This window comes from Cyprinodon variegatus, unplaced genomic scaffold (assembly GCF_000732505.1).
Source record: "Cyprinodon variegatus isolate N-32 unplaced genomic scaffold, C_variegatus-1.0 Scaffold38, whole genome shotgun sequence".
NCBI classification, from domain to species: Eukaryota; Metazoa; Chordata; class Actinopteri; order Cyprinodontiformes; family Cyprinodontidae; genus Cyprinodon; species Cyprinodon variegatus.
In genome coordinates, this window is record NW_015150491.1 from 850,736 (window position 1) to 870,616 (window position 19,881).

General features: G+C 36.8%; 1 protein-coding gene across 3 annotated transcripts in view; it reads right to left on the minus strand.

The window, feature by feature from the left end:
• Window positions 1-19,881, minus strand: part of eva1a (eva-1 homolog A (C. elegans)) — a 93,876-nt gene that overhangs the window by 19,797 nt on the left and 54,198 nt on the right. The window contains exon 1 of one of the 3 annotated variants that reach the window (XM_015369832.1): window positions 13,906-14,344. The exons of 1 other annotated variant lie outside the window; for it this stretch is intronic. The gene's annotated coding sequence lies outside the window, so the exon portion shown is untranslated. Of the gene's footprint in view, window positions 1-13,905; window positions 14,345-19,881 lie in introns of those variants that run through there. One more of the 3 variants, XM_015369834.1, reaches the window with a different exon arrangement.

The following is a 19,881-nucleotide window of genomic DNA, read 5'->3' on the forward strand; positions in this document are numbered from 1 at the left end:
ATGCTTGAGTCCTTAACATCCCTGTGTAGAGCTACTAATTGGTGCTGATTGCAAGTGGAGGCAGCTGGCTAGACTGATGTCAGCTCCATGTCACCATTCTTCCTGATGTCACCAATCTTCCTCACCTGGAGGCCCAAACCAAGCTCCACAGCCCAAGCTCTGCTCCAGCATTGGTCAGATGATCAACCCCAGCTGGTAGCAGCTTAGCTCAGACCGGAACAGCTTGGAGGAGCTCATCTCGTTCTTTCTCCCTCTCTGCCATCTATTTCTCTCTTTCCCTCTCCTCTCCAACCATTTATGTTTTTTTGTGAAATAAATCCCACTTTAAGTTATCCCCATGCGTGGCTTACCTTTGATTTGTTAAGGTCCAAGAGCCAGGCCTGACAAAAGCACCAAGGCAGATTGTGTCTTACACCCAAAAGTTCTTCCCCCCTGGGCTTACTAAGGAATAGTTTATCTAAAACCTAGTTACTGAATCTCTTTGATTGAACTAACGATATCAAAGACCCTAACAGATTAAGAAAAGACAGGCTTAACATGTTTCTGTTTAGGAATCTAATCACATGCACTCAAAGTCTTTGATTAAAATCATCAATGCAGACATTGAAGGAGAATTAATCATTATAACCTCTCAAGCTGTCCTCAAAAAAGTGGTCCTACTAACTGACAATCATTCTGGTGATATGTTTACATAAGGCCGTCCTACATGCTCATCCCCATTTTCACTTACTGGTGGTGAGTCTGACACAGGAGAAAAATTAAAAATCTTCTTTTGGAAAGCTAGCTTGTATGAGCAATGCAAACAGCAAGTTATAAACAGAGCGTGCACGAGAAGAAATGGGCTGGCTTTCTAAAAATTGGCGAAAATCCTTCACTATACCTTTAAATTTGAACTATAACGTCAACGTTGTACAGATATGCTTTACAAGTAATTGGCTTTTGGTAAGCACCTCAAAAGAATTTAATTAAACGACCTACAGTTGTCTAAGAAACAGAGGAAAAAATTATGACAGCATCATTCAGCAGGTTCTCTCAGCATCTGTGCATCATTATGCGCTCTATGATTTGGTGCCGCAAATCTCAATCTATTCGTTATCCTTCTAGTAAAAACACTACCACCTGTTTCATGTGTAAACTGTATATCACAGCAGCGTCTGTGCTCTGTCATTGTCTAACATCATAAAAATACATAAGTGAGAGTGCTCGCAACCACCACCTCTCATATAAGCAATAACGTCTGTATAATGTAAACAGAGAATCAGTGATAACTTAAGAATCATCGTATCAAACTGCTATGTGGGAGTCGGCTTCTTCTCATGTGTATTTAAGTGTGAGGCATTTTTATTTTTTTCTCCCAAGTGTTGACAGAGAGCTGGGCTATATCAGAGGTCAGTTCTGGAGAGAGATAATGATAGTGAGGTCAGGGTCAGTCTATGTTTGTCATAAGCTGATCATAAAACACACAAGATTACATAACTAGAAAAACCACAACTTCTTCTTTGTCTACCGCTAAAATACTATCCATGAATCTTAACTACTTTATATATGCTTTCTAAAGGAATTGTTAAGAATGATGTATCATTTAAATCATATGAAAAAGTAAACATAGAACCAAGAGACAAAAATGATAAGGAAAAAATGTTGGGTATATTAAGGACAATTAGGAATTGTTTAACAATTAATAGGTGAACAAAAAGAACCCTTAAGAATACAGATCATATAAATAAAATCAATAATAACCTAAGAATAAAAAAAATAGGAAACTTACAAGCAATTAAGTTATAAACCTAAAGATCTTAAGTCTGTGTATGTTTGTTCTGATGCTACAATAAATATTTATCGTCCAGTATTGACTTAAATAAATCTGACATTTTGGTATATTTAATCTCTGGCTAAGCAGTGACAGAATGAGCAACTGCCATTGTCACAAAGTAGTGACCTGAAGAAAATTATGAGTTTTTTTTTTCTGTACTGCCATCATCTGTACTGAAACATGCAGATGCTCTGTTTGCATCGATGAAGATCCCCATACTATACTACTGAATCCTTGGGTTAGCCATTATGGTAGGGGAAATGGAAAAGTTTTAGCACTACTAATCAATTGTAGTCCACATAATATCAACTCAGCAACTGTCAACAAGAAGGAACAGATGCAGCATATCTTCTATAAGTCTGGTGTGCAGAGTGTAATATCTTCTGCCATTATCTGTTGAAGTAAACAGAATCAGAGCAAATGACTTAAAGAAGCTGCAAAAGCTGCAGAAGAAGACCAACACTATTCCAGTAACACATATAAAATCTCTGGAGATTATTTCATGCAGAAGAAATCTTTATATACTGAAGAAGATAAGAGACGACCAAGAGAATCCTCTTTAAAAGACAAACCACTACAAAAGACCATTTCTGCTTTCGGCTAACAACATGTACAACAACTCTTTGACAAAAAGCCGAAGAGTTACTAAAGCATTTACTTTACGTTTGGAATGAATCAATTATTTTTTAATTTAATTTGAATACTTTTTTTCCATTATTGAACTCTAAACATACACAGTACATGCAGTGGAGGCTAGGGCATTAATGAGCTGAGATTTTTCCAAGACGGGGAAAGTCAAAGTCAACCCGATGCCTTGAGTTGTCGAGATCTGAGTTGCCTCAGCTTAATTACTTCAGCTTGTCGGCAAGTTGACTTTTTGGTGAATTACCTACTGTAGTGGAGGAGAATCAGGAATAACATGAATACTTCATACATACTGTAAGACAGGAGAGAATGCTGCATAAAATATGTATCTTAGCACTTGGATCCACATAATACAGGAAATCGAATAATAGCAGCTCAACAACCAAATCTATACAGTAGGTTAGGAATCAAAGATGAGTTGTTGCAACCAAATGGATTTGGATGACACACCACATGGAATCCTTTACCAACAGAGCAGTTAAAAGATGATTCTACAGTCGGCTATTATTAGAACCAGATCCAAAGTTAGACAGTAGTAAACAGGTGTTACTACAGAATACACTCAGCAGCTGTTTGTGATCAACAGACAGAGAGGACAGATGAGAGGAAAAGAGAGGAAGACGGCTTCTATAATCATGTCCTTTCTTCATTCCATTTCTTTGTTTTGACAAAGGTAAACATTTTATTGAGAGCTTTTTAGACATACCTGCAATATATTTCCAGCTTTTTTTTTTTTTATTGTCATTACACTGTCACAAGTACAGAGCTATGAAATGAACTCTCTGTATTTAACCCATCCCCTTGGGGAGCAGTGGGCTGCAATTGTGTGGCACCCGGGGAACAATGTGGGGTTAAGGGTCTTTGCTCAGGGACCGTGATTGGCAGTCTACGGGAGTGGGGTTCGAACTCAGAACCTCTGAATTCCAAGCGCAATGCGCTAACCAATAGGCCGCCACACCCCTATACATATATACATATATATATACAGACCTTGCCCTGGTTTCTGAGTTAACTGATCAAGGTAAAGACTCAAACTTTTGTCCAATGTGTTTCCACTCACACTAGCTATATTCTAAATACAGCTGGTTGGCTTTGTTGCAGTCCATATTTCCTGAGACAACCAATACATGCGCTGCTGTCTTCTGCGACTCCAGCCAACTCAGCCATGGCTTTAAAACAGCTTGAGTCCAAACAGATGTGGAGACATGTCCTCAGGGTTAGAAGAGCAGAAAGACAGAGCACAGGAGACATGAGAGAGGAAAGCAAGACACAGAGACAGCTATAGACACTTTTACAACAGTCTTTAAAATAAACACCTGCTGCTGCAGTTGAAGTACCCTACAAAGACCAGACACACTACAGCAATGAGAAAGTAAAGCTTTCATACAATCTTTGTGAACATTTCCGCAATCAAGATTTTTAGTAAGACGCTTCATATACTTTAACAAAAGAAAATTGAGTTCTGGTGTCTATAAACTAAAAATAACTGGACGGAGGTATAAAATGTGATTTGGTCTGCAGGATTTGCTGTTCCGCGTTTTCATAGTGATTTGACATAAGCCAGGCTTGCATGAGTATACAGATAGTACAAAGGTTGCCATTTGCGAGTAACATTCAGATATATTACACAGACTAAATCTCTATTACTCAGCTCCAAGGCTGAGACAGGGAAGACAGGAACTAAGAGTGGGCGGAAAAAGATGTTTTTAATACCTGTAGATGTGATGCTAAGGACAGAAATAGCACGAGGGGAACTGGAAATGAGAAAGTTGGTCCATATGGGTGTATTTAAAGAAGCACAAAAAATAATCAGAGTTTTCTCAGTAGGTAATTATTCAGTCTCTATAGGAACTGAATCATTAGCCAGCAGATATGTGGGTTATTCTCTATAATCCAAACAGTTAGCATTCATCTTTGTTTAAATTTATTTTTATGAGCATCAACCAACTTTATTATGAGTAACAGTAGTGTTTGGGGTTTTGAGAATTTCAGAACATATTAAAACAAAAAATTAAATAGGGGAAAGAGGGTTCCAAAACTGTTAGTATTGTGAGATGCCTGTGTTCAGAATAAAAAGACCCTAAAAATAAGACCACCCATCATCATCTATGAACAGAGGAGAGACATTATTATGCAAACACAAAGCCTGTGGTTTTAGGGCTCTAAGAGGGTATTTGAATCATAAAACATAAAACCAGTTGACTTGTTAAAAGAAGCAGAAGTTTACTATTTGTGGTTTGGTTTATTTTATTGCTTCAATTACGTTTTATCAACAAACAGTATTAAAGATATGGTTACTCTTCTAACAGAGAATACATAGGTTGCCGTCTTTGTGTTATGGACTGGCAACTCACTACTAGAAAAGGGATTGATGTCAACTACTATATATACTGATTTCTGATCAAAGCTAAAATCCTAGAAATTGTTTCTTTGAAGAACTTTAGAAGAGATCTGGAAATAGGTCCAGTCATTTAATTACACTTTCTTTAATCAATAAATGTGAGCAAATTTGTCGCCACGCCTGGTAAGGATTTAAAAAAAATTCTGCTAAAGAATCTGAAAGGTTTATAATTAATTAATCTCTGTATAATGCGACATACTACCACATAAAAAGTGTGAGACAGCATCACAAATAAATGCAATGCTGACTTAATTATGTTATAATATATTTTAATTCAACTTGTACAATACCTCTTTGTTCAAAATCTCTAGATCATTCTGAGCTCCAGGTCCTACATTATGCTCTTTGGAAACTCATATGGCGATGAAAGACTTTCTATTTTGTGTCTGGGGACCTATTTCTGAGTCAATTTGACAATATGTTGGCGTTCATTATGCTGTTCAAAGACAAAGCATAAAGCCAGTTTCCTTATCCTGGCAAAGTGATCCGCCTATCTAGCTGTAATTTGGCATGACATGCTTTTCCTTAGATTCATGTTCTGTTTGATGTGAAATCCACCTATTTGAAGCTAAAAACGGAAAGCCTTAATGAGGCCTGGTTCCAGTTAAATTCCAACAGTTGGGTAAAATGTCAGAAAGACAGAAACTAAGTTTCCCTAAGTTAAATACAAAAAATAAGAAAAAAAAAGGACCTCAATAGAGAAAAAATGTTTTGGATCTTATTAAGCTATCATTTATTTTATAATCTGGTTGAAGTAAAGCTCCCTTAAGACTGCAGGAGGTTGGAAGTGGTGGAAGTTCCAATAGAATCAGAATCTTTTTTTCTATCATATGGTGTGCATTACAACAAACAAGAAAGGTAGCAATGGAATAAAGTTATATATAAGTAGTTGCTGAATAGCATAGATTCATCATAATCATACGTATCATTGAGAAAATGAGTGAAGAATCAAGGTTAAGCAAATAATGATAATCTAAATAGAGGACATCTAGGGGTAAATGATTCTATGAGCTTCAATGTAATTTTTGAGATACTTGCATTCTTGCATATAGCACCACCTGTTAATATACAGAGCTGGACAGGACTGCAGTGCACATGTGAAATTGAAATTCAGCTAAAAATGAAAAACTAATAATTCAATAGGAACTAAATTATTGTGATTTTACATCACAAATATTGCTAAATTAAACAAAACAAAGCAAAAACAACAACAACAAAAAACCCAATCTCAATATAGTAGGAGCTAGAATCAGCCCCATGGGGTCCTGGGTACACAGCAGTCACGCCAAGTACAACTTGGAAAGCTTGCTGAGCTTTAGCTGACGGCTGTATTTATGCACATTGATAAAAAAAACAACAAACACACTGTGAGAGAATAGCTCAGCTTTTCAGTGTGGGGCTGTGGATGGAAAATTCCCCATCGGACAGAGGCCTGTAAAGTTAAACATGAAAGTGCTTATGGCTGACAGATAGAACAATCCCAATTTCATTCATTGCTGACCGGTTTAGGGCCAACTGCTGATGGAAGGAATTTCAGAAATAATAATGAAAAAAATTAAATACATTTTTAAACTAAGATACTGGAATACAGTTTTTGTCCTCTTGGGTACAATTCTTCAGAATCCATCTAAAAAACATTGACATAAAATACTGCAATACCAAAATTAACAAATAAACATGTTCTATATGAATCACATGGAGCTGCAGATGTAAGCGGTTCCCACACAGTTTGGACGAAGCACATTTATAATGTCACATCCCAATCACATGTAGCCGCATGGACCACTCTGTACCCACATAAATGACTGCCTGCATTAGCATAGCAGCTAATCATATACCCTACAACAGTGCACACACCCCAAAAGTAGCAGAACCCAGTCTGGCACTCGGTGTCATGTTGCAGGCAGGAAACAGATGGCCTGCTGGGGGGGAAAAAAAGCTGAAAAAAGTATGCCTAAGAAGGGCAGAAAAAATACTTTCCCGCCCTCTTCTTCTCTTGCCATTCCTTCTTCCATCATCTCTTGCATCTCTGTTGAAGGGAAAAGGAAGGGAGTATGACTGCTTTGGAGCTTAGAGTGCAGATCTGTGGGCTTTGGCTTTTTATCAGGGTGATAGATGTTCTCTGGGAGATTTTTAAAAATATCAACCCAACAGAATTGCACTGTACAGAGAAGCACTGAAGCTCTCTGCCTTCAGGCTGTTTACGACAAACTAATACTAAACACAGCATTTTGCGAATATTTCCCAGAGTTGAATATAATATTTGTACTAAAGATCAAAAACTGAGCTTAGCATTCAGTGCCTTGGAAAAGTTATATTTCCTGAAATTCTTTTTGGATCTCTTTTTGGATTTTGTGACGTTACAAAACACAAATGTCGGTTCAGTTTATTAGAAAAAGAGTTAAAAGGGAAAGTAGACATATTTTGCAAAATTCAAAAATAAATAGCACTTTTATGAAAGTACGCAAAAGCATTTCACCCTATTTAGGGGTATCATACCCTCTGAATTCTGATGCTCCTAAATAGAACTAGTGCAACCAGTTGATTTTAAATAGTTATCTAACCAACAAACTACTATTCAGTCCATCCCCTAAAATTGGAATACTATGCGAACACTGAACTCCTTTGACCCATGTGGGGGAGGGTGCTCTGGTCAAGTAAGAGCACAACTGAACTTTTTGGTCTACAGGAAAAACATTCTTATCATTGAAAATAACACCTAAGATATCCTTGAACAAACCACGCTGATGGCAGTATCATGCTGTTGGATGTTTAGAATGGCCCATTTTAAGTTCAGAAAATATTACCAGATGATCTTCACCCTCCCTTACATAGTTCAACCTATTTTGGAACAGGAGAAAAAACTTTAGATTTGCATTTTTTATGTAAAGAACATTAACAAACATGTATATTTTCCCTCATCTTCAGCTATGCACTACTTTGAGCGAGTCAGAGAACTCCAATAAATAAAAGGTACAATGTCAAAAGTTTTGGGGTATATTGTTGTATACGATGCACTTTGTCACTTTTAATTTCCTTTTTAATAAAATCCTGTTTGCTATTTAAGGAAATGTCAGTAAACACACTTTGAAAATGTACAGACCGATATCTGGACACACTGTTAGGTAAACTTCCTCCTGCTGAACCCTGTGTGGCCTTTGCCCCGAACGCAGCAGAGACCTATAGGCATCTAAATACAGATAACCTTTGACCCAGAAAACACCAATTGCAGATTAATACTGTCTGAAGAAGAGTCATCCTCAACTGAGGAGAAGTGATAAGTGGACTGACCCCAGTTTTTTCCAGGCCATCATCCATCACATGTTTACTCTTGCTCTGCGTCCTGTGTTTTTCCCAAATTGCCATTGTCAGATCTTTATCAACAAAAAAGAGCTATCACACCAAAACAATCTCAGGTCCTGTGACACTTAGGAAGTCTTAGGACTTTGAAGGATTTAAGTTTCCCCAATCTGTGGGGCAATAAATGCTGCTAGAATTTTAAGATGCAATCTGATTTTTAAACCATTTCAAATATGTTTTGCACATAAACTTTAGAATAAAAGAATAGTGTAACAAAAAACTCTGTATACAGGAGATGTACAGAGACATGTAGAGCTGCATTTGGAAAATACCCTGACTTGAAAGTATTTACAAACATGTTTAACACTCATCCTACAATTTCTAAAACACAAAGAGATAAATGGATAGAAGTACTGAAGAAATTTAAGAATTGCAACCATAAATGTATGTTTACTGCGTAAAAAAACTGCTTTATGTGGCCAGACCTAAACAACATCTTTAGATAGAAACCTCTCCTCAAATAAATGTTCATTAAGTTTGCACCCTGTAATCCTGCTTCAAAACATTTCAACCTTTATTGGAGGTCTTGGAGGAGGATGGCAGAGGAGTGTTTGGGCTTTTTGAAAGTCTCCAGACTTGCAATAAACTGCCAGCCAAGCTAAATTGTAAAAACACTTTACCTCATCTATCCTCTACCACTCCTCCTCCTTTTAAAAGTTGAACTGATAAAAAGAAGCATACATTTTGGTGTGTGAGCATGGTTACATGGTTCATTTATTTGGATTATAATTCAGCAACAAACTCTATGACAACAAGATGTAAACGTCTCTCCTTTTAAAATTAACATCTGACTCAAAATAATTATTTTTTTCTCTCCACACACCCATTCATTGTTTAAAACAGGTTTCTACTTTGTTCTGCTCATGCAGCAAGTGTTTTTCTGGCTCAAAGTAATCTCCGTCCCTCAAAACAAATTGAGCCTAATGAGGGTGAGACAGGGTGAGGTGAGAGAGAGGAGAGGGTAAAACTAAAAGAGGGTTGTAAAAACACACCACATGTGAGTAGCATTTACATCAGTACCCAGACTGTGAGATGCAAAAAGAATATGTTAATATACCACTTTAAATATGTGCAAACAAAAACTAAAAAATACTGCTGGTACACTGTTATTTGAACACAAATATAACAAAAGTTGCATAGTACGCCGAGATGTGACCCACAAATGCATATCACTTTTTTGCCCACTACCCAGGGGTTACATTCCCACATAATGCATAAAGCTAATGTCAAAAAGCACCCGCATAATTAAATGTGAGCAGTAACTGGCAGATCCCAGTTGACCAGCATCCAGGATACACAAACCTGGCTAGACAGGGAAGTGAGCAAACATACACACCTTCAGCAAAAGTCTGACATGTACACACAAAGAAGGTATGTGTCTAAACACCGGACTTTTTAAAGTTTACTCCATGCTGTTTTTAATTACTCGGTCTACTGTTAAGGGTCTTTTACTGCCAATGCATTTATATTTTTGCAAAGAACTGCAACCTCCAAACTCACCAAGGCGTCTTGAAATAAAGTGAGTTAAAGAGCCAACTACAAAGGTAAAAACCCTTCAAAATAAAAGCTTTCGATATGCCATCCATCCATTTTCCATCACACTTTATCCCAAGCGGGGTCGCGAGGGGTGCTGAAGCATATCTCCAGCTGTCTACACTGCAAAAAATTTAAATCTTAATAAGTAATTTTTTCTTAAAAAAGTAGTATCTTGATTATCAGTGAATTGATCATAAGAACAAGCTCTGAAAACATTTCAGATTGTAAGTTGTTGCTCAGGGCAGAAGTGGTAAAAGTTATCTACAGTATGAGTAAAGTGTCACAAACTAAAATCATTAACAAATAATTTTATTTAAAAATATTACTTTGGGGCCTTAAGGAGTTGGATTTCTTTTTCCCCATTTGGGCAAGTCTCAGAACCTTATCCTTGTCTTGCCTCAGTGACCTTTGAATTCTACCTAAGTCGGGACGACTTAAACCGCAAATCTTACCGGAGGAGAAATCACTGCCTGTAGCAAAGAGGTACACATAAATCCCTCAATATGGGACCAGTCCAGGCAATAACATGGAAATCAGAAGGAAGATAAAAGCAGAAGCGCTTAAGGAGACAATGAAAGAATTCTCTTTAAAGTAGAATTTTGCTTAAATACCGTACAAAGAATTGGACCAAGAGGTCAACTTAAAGAGAGGAGCTAAACTAAGCAGCAATCAACTGAAGTAAATGAAAATGGATCTTTGACTCCCAAGGGCAAATACAAATTATAAAATATTACAGGAATGTAAACATAGGTCTCTCCAAATAGGAAATATTTATTAATATTGGGTTCAGTAAGGGGAACATCAGCACCCCAGCATGTTGTGTTAGCCTAACCTTTTAGCATTTCTAGTATTTATATGTCATTATTTTCTTTTATACAGAAAGTTTTAAATAACAACTGAAGTATGAAGAATAAGATTAGAGGAAGGCAGGAAAAAGAAAACACATTTTAATGAGAACTCTAGCCTTGAGGAATGCATGCTGGGCTTCAAAAAACAGAACAGGATAAAAATGAAATCAAGGGTAGAAAGAAAAGAGGAGGTCAGAAGGGCTTTGGTTTTTCTGAGAGAGAACCGGGCCAGAGCTCGGTACAGTGCCAGGTTCCATTCAGACTAGACAAAGTAAACGAAACGAAGCAGCTTAAATTAAACGGGGTGGAAGTAGGAGCGAGTGGCGACACTACTAAAACGAAAAGATAATGCAACTCTATTTTATTCTGCTTTTTTAACAGCTCCATAGGTCTTATCTGAAGGCTGTACCTAAATCCAGATTGATTATCACAGCATTGTTTAACACAAAGCAAATGAGAAACAGCGAGATAGACAAACTTTTTTTCAGTCTGCCTACCTATCATATCTGTCACTGTCTAAATCTCTGCCTACATCCACAAAGAGCATAGAGAGAACTAATCCGGAATAACAAACCAACATCCTGAGCTGCTGGGCTAAATCTTGTGTCTGTGCTGTAAAACTCCGCCATCTCAAATCCTCCCCCTTCCTCTCCTGCTAACACAAACCACACACTAATTCATAAATTACAAACAAAGAGTCCCTTGTGGTTTGGGAGGGTCCAGGCCGACACTGCAAACTTGCAATAAGGGGGAACGACCGCGCGTCAATTAGAGGCAATGCTGGTTGGCAGGGACGGGTAGGTGTAGGTACATGCTCAGAAAGTAGAAGACTCTCATGCCATACATATACCTTTGGTTTAGATCATCTTTTCTTGCAGCATGCAATAAAACAGGCAGACCATTTGGAAGCAATCTAATAAACAGGCAGGTCAATTCATTGAGGTAAGCATACAGCACTTCATACTTTAGGGGTGCCAAAGAGAAATGCTGTGTCTAAAATAATTATATGGTGCCTTTAAAAGCTAATACACTTTTAGTTGAGACCTAGCTCACACTGACAATAAATCTGTTTAAAGAAAAACAATCCCATCCATGTGGATCTAAATACAGGAGTGAATGCATTAAATGTTGGGAGTGTAAATTAAGAAAAAAAAATTAGTTCATGTTCATCTAGATCCCTTTGTTGGTCTAATCAAAAACCATCATTATCCTTAGAGGAGGATGATCACAAAGATTTGATGGACTCTATTTCCTATTTCCTATTCAAGCTAACCACCACCATCAACACACTTTTCACTCTAACAAACAATGTTTCAGCATATAATTACTGCATGAACTCATGCCATGAGTTTCCAAGTTACAATTATAAAGAGAAGCACATTTCCTTTTGTGTTGTTAGTGAAAAATAAAGTACTGAAAATGAACACATCAACAAACTTATTAAACAAAATAATAAAAGTATGGATTGGGATAACTAGAGCAGTCTAGGGGCAAAATATGTGTCTGTTGTTTTTGTCAGAGAATCAGTTCAAAGAAAACTGGAGGAGTACTTGTACAGCATTTCTAAAGAGATATCAACAAGGATGGAGGACAATTTTGTCAAAAAGAGTGGAAAAACCCACACTTAGTGATACCTTTGCAAATTCAAATATGCGTGTAATGGCAAGGATTTAGGGTGTGATTGATAATTACTTATTTTATAATTATAATTTATTTTTTATCAGAGCTTTTTTAAAAATATGCTATATTGCTATATTTGACTAATGAACAGTCAAAAATATAAGATATCCTAATTTGAAGTCAATAATAAATAAATTGAAAATTTTAGGATTTCTATAGCTCCAATTCACAACACATGTCATCTCGAGGCATTGAGTAGACAAAATACAATCAGGTGATACAGAAAGTTTGGTACAATGTTTTCTAAGTCAAACCAGCTGATTGAATGGAGTCATATACTGAAGGACACGCTCCTCCTGGAGGAGTATGTGGAGACGGTACATATTTGCTTTCATTTTGTTGTTGACTCTTCAGCAATCCTTCACATGTGCAAGCATGCAGCAACAATGGAGAGGAAAAGCTCCCTTTAAACAAGAAGATACCTCCAGAAAAACCAGGCTCAGAGTGAACAGCCTTATGCAGAGGCAAACTGGGGGTTTGCCGAGACATTAGTAGACATAAATGCGGATCATAGAGGCACTGATCTATGTATATTTTCTATGTTAGAAATGGTCAAGGTAAACTAGCTCTATAGGTCACTGTGTCTAGAAAATAAGTTAAGAAGATGAGCTCTGAAGTAGTTTTCATGTCAAAGGGATGAAGGAGAAAACATACGGTTAGTCAGTAAAAGCTGAACCAACAGCTATGTGCAGGAGAGAAACAGGACTAAGAAGTGAAAAAAACAGTACAACTCTATCATTTAGAATCAAAGGTGTTGATGGCTGCAGCCCTACTGATATTTCTCTCCTGAATGGTGTCACATCTAAACAGGACCAGAACAGATAAACCTCAGGGGACAAATGCTGCTATTTTACATCACTTAACCAGTTACCAAATTATTTAGCCTTTACTATCATCTTAAACATAAATAAATACATATTTGAACTTGCATTACTTTAGAAATGTAGAAAAACATTTTCAGGGATTTTTTTTTTATTTAAGTGGAAATTTAAGAAAATTGTGATCAAAAGAATAACTTAAGATAAATCTTAAACAGCAGTAGAGTTTCAGTGGCCCATTTTTATTGAGTATATTAAGTTTGAGTATGCAGTTGGCATTTGCTGTGCACACCTCACTGCCTTTGCTACTTTTACTATATTCTGCACTCTGTTGTTGTGTTAAATGGGAGCCATTTCAGCCTATCCATTCGGAAAAACTGCTGACCATCTATGGCAACACTAAAATATATAAGCAAACAAAGAAATTGGTTTCAAGGAACAGTTGGGTCAAAGCATTTTCAGCTTGTCATTTTAATGTTGGCAAGCCTGAAACTTGTTCCTGAGTTATCAAACCACATGTGAGCACAAGACTAACTTTGCAAATCTCCTTCTCTTCATATTACACAGAATAAGTAAGCCACAATCATGGCATTAGCAGAAAATACATAAAAAAACTAAAATACCCCTTTTAGACACTTAGATTTCATAATATTTTCTTCAGGATCACAGAAGTTTAAAGTTGGAGGAATGAAAGAAACTGCTCCAATCTTACCCCCGATCTTAAACAGTTTCAGCTTCAAAGAGGACAGACAGAAACACAGAAACTCAAGAGCGTGTTCAGGCAAAAGGCGAAGGGCCACTTACATGCACATTGTTGAATGAAAAATTGTCCAGGGCTACCTCCTCTCTCTACAAGCGTGCATACCAGGCTGTGTCAAAGAAGACTCTTGTGTCCCGCCACGAGAGCTGGAACTATCTTGATCATAAAAACAAATGCTCACGTGAATAGTCCACTGTGGGTCTCAGCAGAATCACAGAATGGCCCAAAAAAGGAAACACAAGAAAGGAGGGAGGGAGGATAACAAAGAATAGCCCCTTTAAGAAGGTATGGTCCTTTATGGTGACTCCCCTTCTCTAGCCAAATAAAGTACAAGGGGAGTTACCTCTTTCTTTCTTCCTCCCAACCAGAGAATAAGGATTCTTTTCCTTTATGCTCTGCCTTCCTTCCTACTCTCAGTGAGAGCGAAAGCTAAACCCGGCTTTACACAACTGGAATGTGACAGCAGGAGAGAGAGAGGGCGCGAGAGAAAATGAGCAGGAGAGGGAGGGACAGAGAGGGAGACGTGGGACATGTGTAGTGTCCACCTCCACTGCTGTGTGAGTGAGCAGTCAAACAGAAATACAAAGGGGAGGGTCAGAGTAAAACATAGAAGATGAGGAGGAATGGGGTTGGGTGTGTGTGAATTATTTTTTTGGGAGGGGGTTGAGTGAGTGTGAGACAGACAGTCAGAGAGCAAAGAAAAATGTCAACATGTAGCTCCAGGTAATTACTTTAGACTTTCTTTTAAACAATCCTGGAAATCTGAAAATGGGAAGCAGTAACCGAAGAGACACTGAGATGATCATAGCTTTAATAGGCACAAATATTTGAAAGATAATCTCTCTTTTACTTTAGCACTTGGAGGACAAATGTATTTTTAATAACTACTGTAGGTTTTAATCTCTGGATTTTAGATCAAATGAAGTAGTATGATGAACAACAAAGCTACTGCATAGAGTAGGGTTTGGTGGAGGAGTTGACTAAATAGAGGACTTTTAACTAGTATGAAGACTGGTTCAAACCATGCTTAATTTGCTGCTTGCATAAAACATGTATCGGCAGCACTGCTCACCTGGCTAAAGAGGATAGAAACATCTGGATACCTAAACGATAAATACCCATGATGAGAAATCTGATATATTAGATGTAACACAAGCTTTACATAATCTTTTAAGGCACACAGCCAACTTTGTGACCTAAATAGCTGACGCATATGAGTTATTTGAAATGATTCCTCAAGCGAATATACAATGCTTGACATTATCAATGCTAGGAGGTGGGCATAGCTAATGTCAATAATGGCATTAAAAAGTTGGGAGAAGATGCACCATTGTTGACCAGGTCATGTAACCTGGAAGAAGCTATCGCTTTACGGCTACAGGCTCTTATATAGTAATGGAGCTAAGGCTTTTGCTTTACTACTTTTCCACCTGCTTGACTAGAGGTCATGACTGAGGCAAGGAAGAATTTTGAACTTTTTGAGAAGGCTAAAAGGGGAAGACGGGAAAGGGATCGTGCCTAAGGAAAAACAATAGTCAAACTTGGAAAGGAGTTTGTACGTTGGTGGAGGCTGAAAGAATAAGGCAGACTTAAAACCAATTTTCTTTTATTAACTTTATTATTAGACTGGTCAGTTCACACTTTGCACCTAGTATACAGTCAAATATCTTTGTTATAATTATCGATGTTTAGTAGAAGCAAAATATGGGCAGAGAAAGGTAGCAAGCTTCCAATAAAAGCTACTAGAGGTACTAGATGTAAAAGTTACAGAGGTCTTGTGCCCCTAGTGGCCAAAAATTACATGGCGTGCATTTAAAAAAAATCCTAACAATATACTTTTTAAAGAAAATATTTATAAAACCTCAAATTTGCTTGTTCTGTTACATTTAATATCCTTTTGGGATTAATAACGGATGTTTGAAGTGAATTGAACTGTTTTAATTTTCTGTCTTTTGGCACACTTGATACCAAGGGTGTTTCAGTCCTGCTGCAAAGTAAGGGTTCAAGGTCCCAATCAAGATATTTCTTAAAGACTGGTGTAGGATTCCCTGACTTAACTCAATCCTCATAACCTGTTGCTTTTTAATTATTTTTATTTATTTTTTTTCGCAGCACCAATACTTAAAGGGCTTTACAAAGATATTTTTGGTTCAAGGGGTTCCTGTTAATTCAGTCATAAAAAAGAAATTTAATGATATATCATACAAATTGAGTGAGTGGAAAGGAAGTTAGATAGATTTTATATCTAACACATAAATTATAAAGCTATGACTATTATAAATAACAGTCTTTCCATAATATCACAGTAACAATCCTAAAAAGTTTAACCCTATTGCATCAGTTCTGCAAAAACCCTGGTTGAGACAATTATCAGTCATTGTTAAGAAACATGGACAAGTGTCTGACAAGTGTCCTGAATGCTAAGGCTGAGTGACTTAAGCGAAATTATCAATACTTAAAGGGGAAAACCTTTTTTTTTTTATTTGGGCCCTTGATTTTACGTTATTACATTATGTTCTACTCACCCATATTAGTTTTGTGTCATTTGGAGATGTTCTGAAGATATTCCATTAGGTTATATCCAAGTAACGTCTTCTTATGGGCAAGTGACTTGAAGGCACAAACTGAACTGTTCATAATTTATCATTTATGGTACACCAGCATTCATAACATGTAGGCGAATCACTGTCCCACAGACATCCGCTATTATATTTTTTTTATTTATATTTTTTTTAAAACAAAGCGGAGTGTCTATGATGTCATCCGCGCGCACCGGCTACCGTTCATTCATCCTGTCCGCTGAACTGCTGCTGGTTTTACTCACATGCCTGGAAGATGTCTAGTGCTACTACCACAGATGATCTTGCTCTCGAAATGGAATTGAGCGATTCAGATTAGCTAGCCGAACAAATATAAGAGCGTAGCCGCCTGTGGCCCAGGCTGCCTGTCACAACTCCAGTCCGGCACGCGGATTCCACAAGATACACCTTGCTGATTGATAGGTGACCTAGCAGATTGTTTATGGTTACTCCCTTCAGTCTTATAATTAAACTACTGTATACAATGGCTAAGGACTGTAACCATCTTAAGATTTGTAGGACGGAGTTTAGAGGCATGCAATAATGTTAAGACTTCTGCTATAAAAGCTCTTTCAAGAGACTTTGTCTCTACGGTATACATTGAATGCTCTTAATTTGGTACATCAGCAAACATTTTAACCGGCATTATGTGGCCAAATGGGCTCTAATCATGATAAATCTTCATCCTAATTACCAGCTTTGACAAGTCCCACCTTGCAAGTCAAAATTATTTATTTCCCTACACTGTTTATTTTCCAAGTTCATATTCTTAATTACTACACTACAAACCTTTACCACAAGCATCTTTAAAACACCTGGTCTTTTACATTTTTTTGCACAATTCTCTTATACAACATAATTTCAGTAAGACTCTGAAAGAATTTTCTTTTGACTTCCACTCACTAGACAGGCCCTCACCCCACACAAACACAGACAAATATTGCCCACTCTTAAATAGTACCTCTTTCTGCAGTGGATGAAGAGGCCCTCATCACTGCAGGAAGAAAACTGAAACCAGCCACAGACTGGAAAACATTAGTCTTCTCCCTTAGTCTTCTGATTTAATATCCTCCGCATATAAATTAAAATAAGAATGGTGGGTCAGGTACCAAAGAAGATAAGACAATGTGTGGCTGTTGTATTTGACAACTTTGAATTTTTTCTTAAGGTTTGCTTATTTTGCAGTTTGCGAAATAACCTGTTTGGCAAAAAAAAAAAAATCAACTTTTACATGTGTTATGTAACATATTTTAACATATTTGTTTTTGTGTCCAAAGGCACATGTGACTGCCTGAATGTTAACAGGATTTTTCTATTATGTTACCTGTCTAAAGAAGACAAATGCATGACTGGGCTGAATGCAGAACATTCCTCTACTCTGGAATAAGTGTGCTGGAATGGCTGTGTGCGCTGGAATGGCTATTTAGACATAAGTGGCTCTGACTACAAACAAGCTGCAGAACAACAGACTTTACAAAGCCAACTAGTTGTAACAGACATATTTTTGACATGGAACCTAGCAATAATTCACAAGGATGTAAAGTAGCAGAAAAATAAGTCATCGTGGACTAAATAGGATAAACTATAGGGCAGTAGAAATATTATTTTAAAAGCTAGGACAGTACATTACAGAGATAAACAGTGTTGAGCGTTGAAGAAAATGAGAGAATGTAATTAAAATTCAAATAAAAAGATTTTGGTTCACAAATTATTATAAATAAAATACAAAATCTTAGTTATAAGCAAAGTAAGAATTGCTAATTTACTTTAATAAGTAAATTAGTTTATTATACACAACACCGCAAGCAGTTAATTATTATGCTATGCTAATTAACCCTAATACAACATTATTGAGCAGGGAACAGAAAAGTTATTTAAAAAGTCAGTTTTTAGACTTCTTTAAGGGGGATTTTACATCCAAACATTTTAGACAACAAAAAAACCATTACAATTATAAATATCAACTCATAAAAAAGAAAAACATGTAAAAAGTATAAAAATAGGTAGTCACAAAATTATATTTCTAACTGTATATAATATTATGCATATATATAATCTAAACCTCATGACATTATGAGTGTTAGTGTTTGGTTATTAGCCTGACTCTGAACTGTAAATGTAAGAAATGAGAATAACATGGCATGAATATATCAGTGCTTTAAGGAATATTTTTTGTCAAACCTAGAACTTTAAACTAGTCTCCTTAATTTATCTAAATAGATCTTACTCCAGAATTTTAAAGGGTTCCTTTCCTAAGTAATATCATGTCAAACTTGTCGTTTTATAATTCACAAAGAAAAATGATGATGATTCTTTTTTGATCCACCAGCCCTTTCAATTTAATGTAGGGTTAAAACAATTATTCAGATTAATTATGTTTAATCCATTATTGAAATAATAGTAAAATAATTAAATAATCGATTAATTGTTGACTGGAGTATAGACACTCTAAAGCAGGCATCCCCAAACTCGGTCCTCGAGGGCCGCTGTCCTGCAGGTTTTAGAGGTTTCCTTGCTCCAGCACAGCTGATTTTAATTGAAAGCTGATTAACAGGCTTTTGCTCTACTGCAATCATTGTAATCAGCTGTTTTAAAGCAGGGAAACCTCTAAAAACTGCAGGACACCGGCCCTCGAGGACCGAGTTTGGGGATGCCTGCTCTAAAGCATGTATTTAGCTGACAGAGCAACCCCCTCAGTGCAGTAATTATACCAAAAGTGTAAAAAAATTATTTAAGATAAAGAGAAAAAACCTTAGTCCGTCAATGTGCTCTATCAAAAACTCCTTAAGGTAACATTTTTAGTTCCCCTGGTTTAAACTCTGCGAACTTCTTTTTTAAGCACATTTTGTTGTTTTATATTATAAATCAATTAATCAAAAAAAAAATTGACAGATTAACTGATTAGCAAAATGGCTGTTAGTTGCAGCCCTAATTGACTGTATTCCCTGTTCCATCTGCTCAGTTTTGCAGACATTGAATTTTATCATTCCAGTTTTGCAGTAAAAACAGCATGACTGACCATATGGGCTAGAAACATTTCATCCAGCATTTTATCAAGCAAGCAGGCAAGTTTTATATGATGGCTGGAAACCGGTTGGACCAGGAAATAAAGAAACTCCATGCAAGAGAAACAGTACAGCAGTCATTCATTGCCAGTTAATTAGGCCATTTTGAGGAGCAAGGGCTAAGTGAAGACCAAATTTTAAGCAGACAATGGAATATGAACCAAAGATAAGATTCCTGTGTCACTCTGTAGACGTGAAGTGGAAGCCTTAAATGTGAATAAAATAGACAAAAAAAGAGTTGAGACTATATTTGCTAAAGATAAACTTTTTAACACCCTATGTTTTTTTAAATAGGGGTTTGACTATTTACGATGATCAGGTTTAACAAAATTAATTTACACACTTTGTTGATACATGACTTATTTCAAATGTAAAA